General features: G+C 40.0%; 1 protein-coding gene across 3 annotated transcripts in view; it reads right to left on the bottom strand.

Moving 5' to 3' along the window:
- Nucleotides 1-16947, bottom strand: part of KCMF1 (potassium channel modulatory factor 1) — a 105525-nt gene that overhangs the window by 66743 nt on the left and 21835 nt on the right. The gene's annotated exons all lie outside the window — the stretch shown is intronic.

The following is a 16947-nucleotide window of genomic DNA, read 5'->3' as shown; positions in this document are numbered from 1 at the left end:
CTGGTCTATGCCTGACCTGTGGTGGTACAGTGGATAATGTGTTGACGTGGAATGCTAAGGTTGCCGGTTTGAATCCCTGGGCTTGCCTGATCAAGGCACATACAGGAAGTGAGTACCATGAGTAGATGCTCCCCCTTTATCTTCCCTTCCCTCCCTGTTTCTCCCTCTCCCTCTCTTTATTCTCTCTAAAAATCAACAATTTTTTAAAAAAGCATGTAATAGTCTGTGTTGAAGGTATATAAACATTAATTTAATTTCTCTTCCCTTCTCATTTCAAGAATATCTGAAGTAAAGTAGGGTGCTCATGCCTACCCTGCTAACATTCTTCTTTGCAAGCTGGTCTAGGAGGTGGTTCCCAATTGGGTGATTTTGCCCCCCAGGGTGTACCTGGCAATGTATGGAAACACTGGGGGCGAGGAGATACTGACATCAAGTGGGCAAAGACCACCATTATAGCTAAACATACTACAAAACACAGGACAGCCACCTGGCCCAAAATATCAATGGTGGTTGAGAAACCATGGTCTAAGGCCGGTAAACTCAATTATTCATACTCCACTGAGAGATTGCTTCTGGTTTACATTCTGCCAGCCAGTGGGATGCCCTAAAATGAGAAAAGGTCTCCTGCCACCACCAAAGGGCTCCAGCACCAGCCTCTTCTACAATCCTACATAGAAGGCCAAGTATCAACTACAAGGAGATAGACCCAGGCCCAGGACTCTGAATACCTTAATCCTAGCAACTCCATCTTTACCCTTTTTGCAATGATGGAAATATCTGGATCTGTATTAACCAAAGCAATAGTCACTAGTCATTAAAATGCCTTGTCAACTGAAAGGGCCTAGAAGTAGTGATGCTCCAAGAGCAATGACCCCACCAAGCACCTGATCTTGGTTCTGAACAGTATCCTGAAATGGATGATTCTAGTGGTTGGGACAGGCAAGCAAGTACCTGAGCCAATAATAACCAGATCTAAAATAAATGAACCAGAAATAACAATGGGTACGTGTCAAAAGGACACACACAAAAAACCTTAGAAGGGTTTCCACTGGCAAAATCTGGGAAAATTTGAGCATCAAAATAATAATAAACATAGATTAGAACCCACTGAATAACATAGAAATCCATATATGCCTACTAATAAAAATTAGTAACAAGCCAAGGAAAAGGAAACAGGAAAATTTTCCTCATGGGAGCTACATTAAATAAAATTTACACCCCAACTCCTACTTCACCAGCAATGCAACTCTACTTGTCAATGTGGTAGCCACTAGCCATATGTGACTATTTAAATGTAATTTATTAAAATTAAATAAAACTTAAAATTCAGTTCCACATTAACATTACATTCCATTTCAAGTGGAAAGGGAAAGTTTACTTATTAAAAGAAAGTTAAAACATAGGGTTTCTGACTTAAGGAATTCAAGGCATTGGTGACAATAAAATGCATATGTACTTTATTGAAAACAGAGGAGATAAGTAACTGCATTATTTCTAGGAGGAAGAGGAAGAGGAGGAGGAGGAGGACAAGGAGGAGTTTTTTGGTACACACTTCCCTGTTTTGTTGATATACACACACACACCAGCACTTGTTGTGCTTTCACAGAGGAGAGCGAGAATAGAACATTAAAGAAAACTGGAACACCAATCTGGAAGTTTCAATATACTGAAAGTGAGAAAATAGAGGTGGGCAAATAATCAACAGAATAATTCAAGAGTTCCCAGAAGAGGATATGAGTTACCAGACTGAAACGGCCCACAGAGTACCCAACAACACAATGGATAAAAGGAGACACACCAATCCCACTTCAGAAGAGCAGACAGAAAGAAGATTCTACTAGCTTCCAGGAGGAGAGGGGAAAGGGAGGAACGGCAGTCACACACAAAGATCAAGAGTCTGATGTTTTTTTCAACTGAACACTAGACCACTGGTTCTCAACCTTTCTAATGCCATGACCCTGCAATACCTCATGTTGGGGTGACCCCAAACCAAAAAATAATTTTGGTGGCTACTTTATAACTGTAATTTTGCTACAGTTATGATTCGAAATGTAAATACCTGATATGCATTATGTATTCTCATTGCTACAAATCAAACATAATTTAAACCTAGTGATTAATCACAAAAACAATATTTAATTATATATTGAGAAATATTTATTACTAATAGACCTCCTTACCTAGTGTATTGGGGCTACTATTCCGTAAATAGCTACTTAACTAATGGATCTGTTTTTTCCAGATTAGTGGCAAAGTTTTCTATATAGAACAGTGTGAACTACGTCATAGGACACACTGCAGTTTCTGCACAGCATGGTATCTTTCAGGGCTCTTTCACACTATAAAGCAGAGGTTTCTGCGGTGGAATCCACATTTCATTTACTTCAATGGGAGACCCACGGATTCCGCAGAAGAGAGATCCCCTGTACCGCAGAAATGCAGTTCCGACACATTTCTTCCTCTCCTATTCAAGTCAATGGGAGGCCGCAGCAGATTCCGCTCAAACATAGAGCATGTTGCTTAATTTTTCCACGCTAGAACTTTTCCTAGAGCAGAAAAATTCCAAAGGTGGAATCTGCCACCCCCAATAGACTTCTATAGGAGGCAGATCTTTTACACTGCAGAATCCGAATCCGCACAGCAGATTCCTCAGTGTGAGGCCTTTCAGTCTATGGGGGATGGCAGATTCCACCTTTGGAATTTTTCTGCTCTAGGAAGTTCTAGCGTGGAAAAATTAAGCAACATGCTCTATGAGTGGAATCTGCTGCGGCCTCCCATTGACTTGAATAGGAGAGGAAGAACTGTGTTGGAAACTGTCATTTCTCTGCCTCTTATTGAAATCAAAAAGAGGCTGCAGCGGATTGTGTGGTAACCTGAGATTCTCGGGAGCTTTCTTCCACAAAATCTGCCGCACTCCCAATGAAATCAATAGGAGGCGGATTCAATGCAGGAAATCGCTGATTTCAGCAGTTTCCTCATTCAGAATATGGGAAAATAGTGGGAGATATGGGAGATAATTATACATTGGGGAACAGTGTGAACTACATCTTATAGTGGTCTCTTATAGTATAAGACCAATGTAGTTCACACTGTGTAAATGTATGGTGCTTTGTGTAAGTGTAAGCTGCTTTGTGTACTATGTAATGATTACACACAAAGCACCTTACACTTACACAGTGTGTATGTGTAAGTATGGTGTGTGTACTGTTTTTACATTATTAACCTTTTTTTACACCAGCAGGCTGTCTCGCAGGCTCTCTTGGCTCTCCGCCTCTTGCCTCTCCGCCTCCTAGGCTTCTGTCGTCCGGCGCTTGCTGCACCCGCCCACTGATGATGTCAGCAAGCGCCGGACACACGTAATGCGCTGCTATGGACTGTGGAGCGTTCCCCCACTTCCCCCGCCCCTTAGGCCACGGACGGATGATGCAATCATGTCTGTGCATGACCGCAGGCATTCAGTTTGGAACACACGTCCATAAGGCGTGCATTCAAGCTGAACAGCGCTGCTGCAGATGGTAGCGCGGCTTCTCAGCGCCTAAAGCCATCGGAAATATGTATTTTTCGAAGGCTTTAGGCGACCCCTGTGTTTTGGTTGTTCGACCCCTGCTGGGGTCGCAACCCACAGGTTGAGAACTGCTGCACTAGACATTAGTGCTAATGTCATCAAGTTCTGAGGGAAAGAATTTCCAAATTAAAATTCTACACTTTGGAAGTTATCATTCAAGTATGAAAGTAATTTAACAACATTTGAGATGTGTCATGATCTTTTAAAAAATTATTTCCCACACACCCTGTCTCCAGAAACTGCAGAAGTGTATAGTACCAGCAGAGTGAAAGGAGGACAAAAACAGAGATGGAATCCAGGAAACAGGATGTCCAATATGAAAGAGAAACGACCAGGGAGATGACAAAGCAGGAACCTCCAGAATGACAGCCATACAGCAATGAGTCTGACACATGGGAGCAGTGACACTCATGGAGCCACATATGCTGAGTGATCATCACCAAGATCCTGAGGCTACCGTACTATTTGTCTTACATTGTCTACTGAAGTAAAACACCATTCAGAAAAGCATACAAATCATAAAAACAAAGCCTGGTTTTCACAAAGTGAACATATCCTGTGTAACCAACACCCATATCAAGGAATGCAACATTAGCAGAATCCAAAGTCTCCCTAGTGCCCCTCCAGTAAGTATCCATAGGCTACTATTCTAACTTCAAACCTCCTAGATTAATCTTCCCTGTTTTGTTGATACACACACACACCAGCACCTGCTGTGCTTTCATAGTCACACGGGCATGTCTCACTTGCTTGATGAACACAGTCCCAGCTAAGGTCAAGTAAGTCACCACTCTAATCTTGTTTCAGCTCTGATACTGTAAACAAGTGTCCTTTCCATAGTCTACTTAGTGCCATGTTTTTTACTGTTGTGTACTGCTTGTAGGCGATTTTACATTTAAAATGGCCCCTAAGTGTAGTACTAAAGTACTGTCTAGTGTTTCTGAGCACAAGGCTGTGATGTGTCATACAGGTAAAATGTGTTAGATAAGTTTCATTCAAGCATGATATATAGTGCTACTGGCTCTAAGTCCTATGTTCATATATCAACAACATAATACTAAATAAGGTGTCTTTCAACAGAAATGCAAGAAACAAGGTTAAGTACCGATTTGTCCATGAAAATGTAATCAGGGGCGGGCAGGAAACTAACCATAAATTTTCTTATGAGCAATAGTTCAGTATTTGCTAATTCAGTGTTTGTGGTAACTTTATAGAACATAAGACTCAAACATACATACACTCAAAAAAAAAAAAAATCTCTCTCTCACAGTAGTATATACTTTTTCTTTTTGACTTGAGGTCAGAATGATGCCCGGGAGTCCGGCCCGAGCCCAGTGGCTTGTCTGGACTTGGCTGGTCCTGACTGTGTGCTGATAAAATTCCCCCAAAGTGTTCTGCTCTGACCTGTCCAGGGAGCCGGAGGTCGGCCACAGTGAGCAGCTGTCTTCCGAACACATCTCTGCTGGACATCTACCCTGGTCCACACAACAGCCCAGCCAGAGCCCTCCTCTCTGGTAGCTCTGAGTTCAAGTGCACCCATGACCTTACCCGATGACTTCTCCAGAGGGTCTCAGAAGCTCTCAGGGAAGCTGAGACGTACTGCTCAGAAGCACCTCCCTGAGAGCTTCCATCAGGGTACCAACAGCACTCTGCTCACACAGTGAGGTGGCTTGTTGCTCCGGATCCGTGACAAGACGTTGCTTAGATGGGAATGTACATACTGGGTGTTAAGCTATAAAGGCAAGCGGATGATCAAGACAATGACCCAGATGGCGGTATGGACATGTCTGTGAGAGGGTCTATTTTTAAAATATGGGTGATGGATACAAAGATCTTTGTTTTGTTATCTTTTTAATGAATAAACACATTTTGTTCACTCTTCTGAATGCATATTTCTCACACATACATAAAAATTCCATTCTCAAAGGAAAAGACTGACTTGTCATATATCTTAAAAATAACAAATACTGTTTAGACTTTTTTAAAGCTATAAGCTTCTTAAAAGAAATTATAAGAAGATATTTTTATTACTTCTTAGTGGGTGAGGACTTTCTATGAAAAACAGGGAACCTAAAACCACAAGTGGAAGGAGGGAAGAACACACTATAATTTGATGATATAGTAGATAAGTATAAATATAAAACTAGTATTGGCAAAAGATCCTATAAACAAAGTCAAATGACAGATGAGGAGAAATATCTGCAACAAATATAATAAGCAATGGGCTCTAAAAAATTTAAAAAAAGATCAACAGGAAAAAATAAAGAAAAATGAGAAATGATATATGAACATTTACTGAAGAGGAAATATGCTATTCAGATGCATCCTTGGTAATACAAAAAGTATGACTAAAGTTATCCAAGATTTTCAAAGCATTCCTAACTTAAGAAAGGATCATGAAGAAGGTTCAGGGGGACAATCCTGTGACTCATAACTGGCTTCATTCTTGGGTATGGTTGACCCTTCTCACATACCAGTTCTCCTCCAAAAAATACAATTGCTCTCATTCTGCAACAGTTAGCACAGAAGCTAAAACTGAATCAAGGCCTTCACTCTATGTCAGTGGTTCTTAAACTTTTTGAAGTCGGGGCACATTTAAAATCCTACAAATAATTGTAGGTGCACTATATACAAATTTCTGAGAAACATGTTATAATAATTTAGTCAAATATTAAAGAAAAAATATAAAGTCCAAGCATGCTTTTATGGTAATTAAATGAAATAAATATGACAAAATTAATTTTATTGACATTAAAAACATTTTTGTTACTTTTTTTGTTATGCTTTTTAGAATTTGTAAAAAAGGGGGTTAAAAAAAACGACAAAAAAGTTATCTTTTTATATATATAGACACATTCTTAATAAGATTTAGTCAATTCGGCAGGTCCCGGCACAAATGTGTTAAGTTTTTTCATTCTTGTGTTTATGAGAAACATGAGCCTGATGTGTCCTAGCGACTTCTTCAATGTTTGGGCATATATATATTTGAAAGGCAAACTCTCATTTCCTCGTCAATACATTGAAGAATTCCTCTCTTTTTACTCTTAATTGTGTTGAGTGCAGAAAATCCCCACCATACCTATCATCTTAACTTTACACCAAACAAAGGATAGAAGAAACTTGCCGCCAGTCTTTCTGGGGAACATGGGGGGTAGTGTAAACAGTCCAGCCCCACAGCTTAACAGCCTTTTGCAACCTAATCAGACAAGTGAGGTGGGGGGTTGGCAGACTGTCAGCTTACAGCCAATTCCCCACATCTCTGTTTCCCAAAAATCTAAACTCCAAAAACCCTGTTGGTTTTTTGGTCCCCAACAGGCACATATTTCTCTGGAATACCATAGGGTGCACATGGAAATCTTCCAGGGTGCACCAGTTTGCCCTGGCGCACACTTTGAGAACCACTGGTCTAGTCACTGAGCCAGCCTTCCAAGGCGTGTTCAGTTATCAAGAAATTCTGATTAAGAATCACGAAATCAGTGCTTTTCAATCCGATGAGATCCAGTGTCTCATTTATTTTTGTACCAAATTTTTATTTAATTTTATTTTTTGCAGCAAGTAAAGGAAGAATTTATTAGCCATGCAGGAATACATTCAGAAGAGACTGAGCTGGCAAAGAAAAGGGGAAGCTTTGGTAACAGGTTCAGGGACTTAGCCCAGGTTGGTCTGCTGCTGCCCCTTCTTCCCTGGTAGCAAGTCTTATAGGATCCCTTAGAGCTTAGCAGAAAGAGAAAGGCAAGGAAAACGTGCCTGGCGTGGGGTGGGGAGAAAAAGAGGAGGTGGGAAAGGTGCTTTTGTGCTTCCAGAAGAGAGAGAGTGCTGTAACAAATATTTTCACGTTCTGTTGGTTATCCTGAAATAAAGTTAATATACAAGTCATCAACTACCTTAGATGTTACAGTTAAGTAACTGAGACCCTGTACTTACTTACAGTAACTACGTTTAGATTTAAAGGACAATCAGAAAACATATTATATAAAAAGTGTAGGAAAGTAAAAGATCTGAAATTTATGTAGATATTAGAATTAAAAAAAACATAATGAGAGAGAAGGGAAAACAAGGAAAATAGGGTAACAGAAAGGGAAATAATCTTAACTTGATGTAGGTATATAACAAGACAAATTTGATGTTATATAAAAGGAGTATCATATACTCACCAATTTGTTTGATCTTCTTTATAAGTATATTGTCAAAATAATGCCCTATGAAATGACCTGGCATGAGACAAGAAATGGTGAAGTCTCACAGAAAACTGGGTGGACTCTGCTATTAGCAACCTACATTCAGCCTCTAGTACTTAACCACCCTGCAGAGCAGCATATCCTCTGAGAGGCAGTGGGGAGTAGAGGGTGGACTGGAAAAAGAAACAGTAATAGCCATGTGGTAGACTTTTGGAGGCCTCATTAGAGCAAAAGATAAGAATAGCAACCCAAAATCAGTAAGTTTAATAACTTTCACAGGCACACATTTTAAAATTAAATATATAAGGTAACTTTGATTTGAAATATATATATTTTTTGGTGTTAATGAAATTTGGAAAGGAATCCATTCAGAGTAGTCTCTATTTCCTCTTTGAAAGTTACAGTTATAAAAGCAGTCTAGTACAGGTATGCTGTACTAGGAATTTAGCTACTACTAACAGCTTCATTGTCAGGATTTTCTGAAATGCTGAACAGTCTTTAATAAAGTTCTAAATCTAAATGAAGCAAAACAATCTTTTAATGTATGGGATATAGGCATCAGTGGCAAGTGTTTACTAAAGTTACAAAATATGTTTTATGTTTATGGGGAAGTGGAGTTTGGTAGTATGCTTAAATAATTAAAAAAATATTTTTTTTCAGTTTCCTAGTTCAATGTCTGGTGGGATATAAAATATCTTGTTGAAATTCTGAACAGTTCTTTATTGCATTTCCAGATGCCTAGCAACTTTGGCACCTTTCCCCGGGTATGGCAGTCGAGTCTGCAGTCATTGTAAAGACCAAAAAATAATCCCCAACAGAGTTCCCCCCAAAAATCACTCCCTGGCAGTGGTACCTTTCAGTGAGAACTAACATGGCTAAACTAATTTCACTGGGTCCTGACCTATAGTTTGAAAAACACATAAGGCTTTGGGTTCTTCTTTAAAATTAATTTAAAAATCAGTTGCAACATTATTGCAAATATAGGATTGTTTATTATTTCCCTAGTGTTGATGGATCTGCTTGAATTAGCTTTGTTCTTTACATTCTGACTTTCAGACTTCAAAATTAGTGGTCCTACTAACTTCAGTTGACCTAGTTTATAGATCAGTGGTAGTCAACCTGGTCCCTACCGCCCACTACTTACTGGGCGTTTCAGCTTTCATGGTGAGCCGTAGCAGAGCAACCAAAGTATAAATAAAAAGATAGATTTAACTATAGTAAGTTGTTTTATAAAGATTTATTCTGTCAAACAGTGAAAATCCAATATAAAGTACTTGGTAAGTAATTATTATTATATGCTTTAACTTGCTATAACTCTGCTTTATAAATTTTATAAAGTAAAGTTACTTCCCTACTTTATAAATCACCATTACTGTGGAACCAGGGGAGGTTAGAAAATTTTACTACTAACAGAGATACAAAAGTGGGCGGTAGGTATAAAAAGGTTGACTACCCCTGGTTTAGATGTTACCAATGTCCCATGAATAGGCAGAAATCCTTTCAAAGGCACGTTTCAGTCTGTCTAATCTCTGAACACAATCCATGCATTGGTAGAGCCTCACCATGCTATTTGAGAGTCATCTGTTGAACCATCTGCCTCCTTGTTTCTTTATTGTATTTTTAAATAAACTTTTTATTTTGTAGTAATTTTAGATTCACAGAAAAGTTGCAAAGATCATATAGAGACATCCCATATACCCCTCACCCAGTTTCCTTTAATGTTAACATAATTACTTTAGCAGGTATCAAAGCTAAGAACCCAATATTGGTGTATCATTGCTCACTAAATTGTAGAGTTGTTTGGATTATATCAGTTTTTCCACTAATATCCCTTTTCTGTTACAGTATCTACTTCAGGATATCACACTGCATTTGGTGCCTCTTGGTTTTGACCTCAGTAGCCGCCCAGAGAACAGACAAGGGCACCCTACTTTGGGCTATCTCTGTATGAAGCTGTCACAACCCCTCTGCATTGCCCACTCAGCTCTGCTGCTAAATAGCCCATCTGACTTAGTTTCTAAATCCTTTTCCATTCTATCACTATATTGTATTTTTCCTCATTTTAAAACAAGACACCCAGCCCTGAATGCAGTTCTTCACATGTGGTCTGACAAGAGTGAAATGTTGTGGAAATATTACAGTTATGTATCTTTTATGTATGTACCTTATGCTTATTTATTATTTTATGGCTTAAGCAACCGCATCCTCTCTTGAGCTAATAATGAAGTTGAAGTTCTACTTAGTTAATTCTCCTAGCGTTTCTTTGTCACATGAATTGTTATTTAATCTAAAGGCACGACTTTATGTGACTCCCTTTATTTTCTTTTAATTTTTTTATTGATGCTAGAAAGAGAAAACGATAAACATCAACCTGTTGTTTCACCTATCCATACTTCTACTGGTTGACTCCTGCATGGGTCACAACTGGGAATCAAACCTGCAAACCCGGTGCATCAGAACAATGCTCCAACGAACTGCGTTACCTAGTTAGGGTCTGAATCCCTTTAAAAATTCACCTAGTTTGTCCCTGCCTGGGTAGCTCAGTTTGTGAGGTTATCCTATTCAGCCAAGGTTGCAGGTGTAATCCCTGGTTGGAGCACGTACAGGAGTCAAACAATGGAAATACAAATGGGTGGAATTGCACGATGTTTCTCTCTTCCCTTCCTTCTCCCTCCTCCTTCCTCTCTCTCTAAAATCAAACACATTTTTTCAATAAAATTCATCTTATTTGTTTTGACATACCCATTCATGTCTCTGAATTCCTCTTCTGTCTTCCAATATTTTAACCATTTCTTTTATGCAAAGCTTGTATGTTTCCAGTCACTTTCTGATTCACTAATAAAAACATTGTATAGAATAAGGTCAAGTACAGGACCTTACCAAGGGGAGATAAGTGGGCAAATGAAAAGATGTAGCAAGTATGTAACTGTTTGAGGAAGGGAGCCAGTGTTAGCATAGGGCAGTGGTTCTCAAAGTGTGCACCAGGGCGCACTGGTGCACTCTAGAAGATTTCCAGGTGCGCCCTATGGTATTCCAGAGAAATATGTGCCTGTTGGGGACCAAAAAACCAACAAGGTTTTTGGAGTTGAGATTTTTGGGGGACAGAGGTGTGGGGAATTGGCTGCAGCTGACTGTCTGCCCAACCCCCCACCTCACTTGCCTGATTAGGTTGCAAAAGGCTGTTAAGCTGTGGTGCTAGATTATTTACACTACCCCCCAGGTTCACCGGAAAGACTGGAGGCAAGTTTCTTCTATCCTTTGTTTGGTGTAAAGTTAAGATATGTATGGTGGGGGTTTTCTGCTCTCAACACAATTAAGAGTAAAAAGAGAGGAATTCTTCAATGTATTGACGAGGAAATGAGAGTTTGCCTTTCAAATATATATATGCCCAAACACTGAAGAAATCGCTAGGAAACGTCAGGCTCATGTTTCTCATAAACACAAGAATGAAAAAACTTAACACATTTGTGCTGGGACCTGCCGAATTTACTAAATCTTACTAAGAATGTATCTATATATATAAAAAGATAACTATTTTGTCATTTTTTAACCCCTCTTTTTTATGAATTCTAAAAAGCGTAACAAAAAATGTAACAAAAATGTTTTTTTAATGTCAGAATAAATTTAATTTTGTCATATTTATTTTGTTTAATTACCATAAAAGCATGCTTGGACTTTATATTTTTTCTTTAATATTTGACTAAATTATTATAACATATTTCTCAGAAATTTGTATACAGTGTGCCTACAATTATTTGTAGGATTTTATTTTATTTATTTTTTTTATTTTTTTATTTGTAGGATTTTAAATGCACTCCGACTTCAAAAAGTTTGAGAACCACTGGACTAGACTATTGGCCCAGCGGGTGAATATCTCAGGTTCAATTCCTGGTCAAGAAAAGTGACCATCTGCTTCTCTTCCTTTCCCTCTCTTCCTTCTCTCACTCTTTTCCCTCTTGCAGCCAGTAGCTTGAATGGGTTGAGCATCAGCCCTAGGTGCTAAGGGTAACTTGGTTGGTCCAAGCAATGAACAACTAACGTGACGCAACTATGAGTTGATACTTCTTCTTCTTCTTTTTTTTTTTAATCTTTCTGAAGCTGGAAACAGGGAGAGACAGACAGACTCCTGCATGCGCCCGACCGGGATCCACCCGGCACGCCCACCAGGGGGCGATGCTCTGCCCCTCTGGGGCGTCGCTTTGCCGCGACCAGAGCCACTCTAGCGCCTGGGGCAGAGGCCAAGGAGCCATACCCAGCGCCCGGGCCATCTTTGCTCCAATGGAGCCTTGGCTGCGGAAGGGGAAGAGAGAGACAGAGAGGAAGGAGGGGGTGGGGGGTGGAGAAGCAAATGGGCGCTTCTCCTATGTGCCCTGGCCGGGAATCGAACCCGGGTCCCCCACACGCCAGGCCAACGCTCTACCGCTGAGCCAACTGGCCAGGGCCGAGTTGATACTTCTTGCCACCCACCCCCCACCGTTCTCCCTCTGTAAAATCAATAAATAAAATCTTTTAAAAAATTCTTACCAAAACAAAACATCTAAATCAAGCCTCTAAAACTGAGTGCCACTTAAAAGAAATATAGGGAATGAAAAGATGTTAAAATGACATCATAAAAATGTAAGAATGTGGGAAATACTATAAAAAAAATGACCCACTTTCTTCAACAAATAAACTGAATTTTAAAAGGGGAAGGGCAGTTATAAATAAATAAAGATTTTAAAGGTCATACTAACCAAATGCAATAAGTGGACCTTGTCTGGATCCTGATTTCAACAAACTAACTTTAAGAAGACATTTTTGAGACAATTAGGAAACTGAGTATGAATTAAATTAGATAACACTAACGAATTAATGTTAATTTTATGAGCTGTGATGATGATACTGTGGCTTCCTACACAGACACACACAGAAAAACACTTATGCATCCTTATCAGCTAGAGATAAATTCTGAAATATCTGTGGGTAAAATGACCTGTAAATCTGGGATTTGCTTTAAAATATTCACACTACAAACAGGAAGGAGGCATAAATTTATATAAAAATGGCAAAATGTTAATGTGCTGAAAATGGATGCTAGAATGGCGAGAATAGCCTGACCAGGCAGTGGTGCAGTGGATCGAGTGTCGGAGTGGGACGCGGAGGACCCAGATTCGAAATCCTGAGGTCGCCTGCTTGAGCACAGGCTCATAGACATGACTCCATGGTCACTGGCTTGAGCAATGGGTCACTCACTCTGCTGTAGGCCCCCCACCTTGTCAAGGCACAAGAAAAAGCAATAAGTGAACTAAGGAGCTGTAACAAAGAGCTGATGCTTTTCATCTCTCTTCCTTACTGTCTGTCCCTATCTGTCCCTCTCTCTATCTCTGTCACAAAAAAAAAAAGAATGGGGAGAATATTAATGACTGTGTTAATCTCAGTCAATTAAAAAAAATCTTACAAACAGAAAAGAGATACAGAATCATCTCTTCACAGTGGTCCCTCGTCTAGCTCAGGGGTTAGGTTCCAGAATACCTACGATAGGTGAAGATCCACAAAGTAGCAGTCTTATATTTATTTTATTATTTATATATATTTTAAGGCTTTTAAATCCTCCCCACACTCTTATAAACCTTTCCCACACTGTTACTAACCTTTCCCACACTCTTATAAACACTTCCTATGCTCGTAAACACTTTCTAAATAATTAGATATTAAATATATAAAAATACCTACATACCATGAAATCCAGCAATATAGTGAAAAATCGCAATACAAAATTAGATATACAGTATACAATTTAAAAATCTGCGATACAGTGAGACCATGAAAAGTGAACCATGATATGGCGAGGGATGACTACACTCTAGGTTACCACTAATCTGTGGATCCACACTCTCTGAGCTACCTAATCAGTGATGAGTTTCTCTTACATCACTCAATACATTTATCCTGTCCACGTGGGTATAACAGTCTTTGTGTGATACACTCAAATGAAGGAAAGATACTGTTTATAATAACACTTTGACATACCTACCAATTTAAGATCCAAATCAAAAAGCAAGTTTCTCATGCCTGGTTTTGGTATATTCTTCATGGATTATTATCTTTTATTTTCTTTAGCAAAACTGTTCTTTCTACTATTTTCAAATTCTCCCTGTTTTACTGGCTTGGCTCATTACATACTGATTTTGCCCACTCCCTTGACCTGGAATGTTTATCTACTTCTACTTTATCCAGGCAAGTCCCTTCTCACAAACCCCTTCTCAGTGTCTTTGCCTTTATCTGACACTTAGATTCACAAAATGTCAGAAAAGGAAGAGCCTATTCATAGCTTTCAGTGTTCTGTAACTGAATGGGGAGAATATTATGTTGGTAATATAATGCAGGTAAGCCTTTTTGTATCTTATATATTTTTAAACATTAGAATGCAAATTCCTGAGCGCAAGGGCTGTATCTTATATAAGGAAATAAACCTTATAATTGTTAGCACTCCAATTACATGCAAAGAATTTAGATGTATGGTCAGTAGTTGTTTTCTGTAATACAAGAAGATTAAAGATGGCTCGAATTATATGCCAGGAAATATTCTAAATATTTTATGTATAATAACCATCAAATACAATCACCTTGTGGTTACTAAGCATTATGCCCATTTTGTGATCAACACACGGAGAGATAAACAATTTACCAGAGGTTACAGTTAGTAAGTGACCAAATTGGGGTATGAACCCAGGCAGTCTGGCTTCCAATTAGCTATTTAGCACCTCAGAAAAAACTTGAGTAAACAGGAAAATTTTATCTTCTGCAGAAGTCCTAGAGCCTAGACTATCTATGAACTCTCAGGGCCCACAGTTTTGGGCCACTTCATCCCAGCAGCATACAAAGTAGAAAACAGACTGGAGTAGAAGTCATGGGACCTGAATTCTAGTCCTGACACTGATCTCAAAGTAATGTGACTCAGCAGCCAGCAATTTTATTTGGGGGGGGGGAGAGAAAAACATTGATTTCCTTCTGTACCAAAAGGTCTATTATTATTCTATCTTCCTCTTCCTCTTGACTGTACTGGAGGGAAAAGAACTAACATGGCCTAGTCCCCAGGGAGCTCTCCTGGCCCACACTGTACCACTGCAGCCCCGAACAGGAGACATGCTGGGCTTGCTGCCTCTACCTCTCTTCTCTGCTATTTTGGTTAAAATGACAAGGTGTACACAAACCCACAATTACCTACTAAACTGTTTGGGGAACTCCAGTTACAATCAACTAGAGAAAGGGGCAACATAATCTCATCAAGTCTAGATCCCTAATGATATTCAACCAACTGAACTCTAGTTTATTCATCCAAATGGCTTATATATCTCCACTTGAACATCTGACACGTATCTCGAACCTCTTCTGTTTAAAACTCCTGACCCTCCACCCCTTAAAATACTCTGCCTTTCCTCCTACCTTCCCAATCTTAGTAAATGGTCCTCTTTTCACCCACTTACTTTCTCCTATACTACACCATCAAGTCCTGCTCACTCTACAAAGAATCAAATTAAAATGCCTCACCATGGCCTGTAATCAAATGTCCCATTTATTCCGGACCGTCTTTGCCTACCTCAACTTCTCTACTCCTTCTCTCGTCAGCTCCAACCACCCTCCTCCTCAAACAACATACTTCATTCTCACCCCAAGCTTTTATACTTGATGAAGTATCTGCGTGAGGAGTCCCCTCCTCTTCAAGGTCTTCCTGACCAACCTCTTAAAATAGCCAGAGACCGCTTATTCGTCTTCTATCATATCCAGTCCTTATTCCACGCTTTGCTTTCTTTTTTCTTTTTTTTAGCAAGAGGGACAGATAGGAACAGACAGGAAGGGGAGAGATGAGAAGAAGCATCAATTCTTTGTGGCAGCATCTTAGTTGTTCATTGATTGCTTTCTCATATGTGCCTTGACCAGGGGGCTACAGCAGAGCTAGGGGCTCCTTGCTCAAGCCAGCAACCTTAGGCTCAAGCCAGCAACCCCACGCTCAAGTCAGTGACCCTGCGCTCAAGCCGGCAACCCCAGGGTTTCAAACCTGGGTCCTCTGTGTCACAGTCCAACACTCCATCCACTGTGCCACCATCTGGTCAGGACCCCGCTTCGTTTTCTTCATAATTTTATCACCAGCCAAAATTATGTTTCTTTTCTGTGCTCCCCTCCCCCATTAAAACATAAGCTCTGTAGTAAAAACTTACTCTTAACCCTTTTTCATTACTCTATCCCCAGTTTCAAAAACAGTGCCTGGCAGTGTTTGTTGAATGAATGATTTTTTCCCCCAGCCTCTACTATCTGCCAAGCCCTGCACTAAATGATAAAGATACCTTAGCTGTGGTATCTCCTTCCCTTTTCCAGCTAAATCTTCAGGTTGTGTTTCCAACCTCTCATGTCCATTCCAGATTTAACACACTGCAATCTGGGCTCAAGCCTGCTCCTTTGAAAGTGCTCATTAAATTCCACAGCCTTCCACATTCCAACAGTCCCAGCCAATGAACACTCATCCCATATCCTTTTGACCTTTCTGCAGCAAAACCGACCATATCCTTCTTCAGTAAATCACCTTCTTCAGTTCAATGCCAATACTCTCTCCTGGTTCTCCTTCTACTTTCTAGGCTATTCCCATTCAGTCTCCTGCCTCCCCTCCCCCCCCCCCCCCCGAGACAGAGAGAGGAATAGATAGGGACAGACAGACAGGAACAGGGAGAGATGAGAAACATCAATCATCAGTTTTTCGTTGCAACACCTTAGTTGTTCATTGATTGCTTTCTCATATGTGCCTTGACCATGAGGCTACAGCAGACCGAGTAACCCCTTGCTCAAGCCAGCGACCTTGGGTCCAAGCTGGTGAGCTTTGCTCAAACCAGATGAGCCTGTGCTCATGCTGAAGACCTCGGGGTCTCGAACCTGGGTCCTCTGCATCCCAGTCCGACGCTCTATCCACTGTGCCACCACCTGGTCAGGCATTCTCTTGCTTCTTAAATGTTGTGTTCCCAAGGGCTTAATGATCAGTCTCCTCTTCTCAATCCAAATGTTCTCACCATCACTGAGCAATCAACTCTACTACTATAGATTTCTTACCCCAGACCTTCTCCTCCTGAATTCCAGATTCACATGTTCTACTAACACTGGACATTTCTACTTGGATGTCCCATAGGTACCTCAAACCTAACATGCTAAAAATGGGAAGTCACTTCTCTTTTCCCT

Source organism: Saccopteryx bilineata, chromosome 3 (assembly GCF_036850765.1).
Source record: "Saccopteryx bilineata isolate mSacBil1 chromosome 3, mSacBil1_pri_phased_curated, whole genome shotgun sequence".
Lineage (NCBI taxonomy): Eukaryota > Metazoa > Chordata > Mammalia > Chiroptera > Emballonuridae > Saccopteryx > Saccopteryx bilineata.
This window is presented reverse-complemented; position numbering and strand designations above follow the sequence as displayed.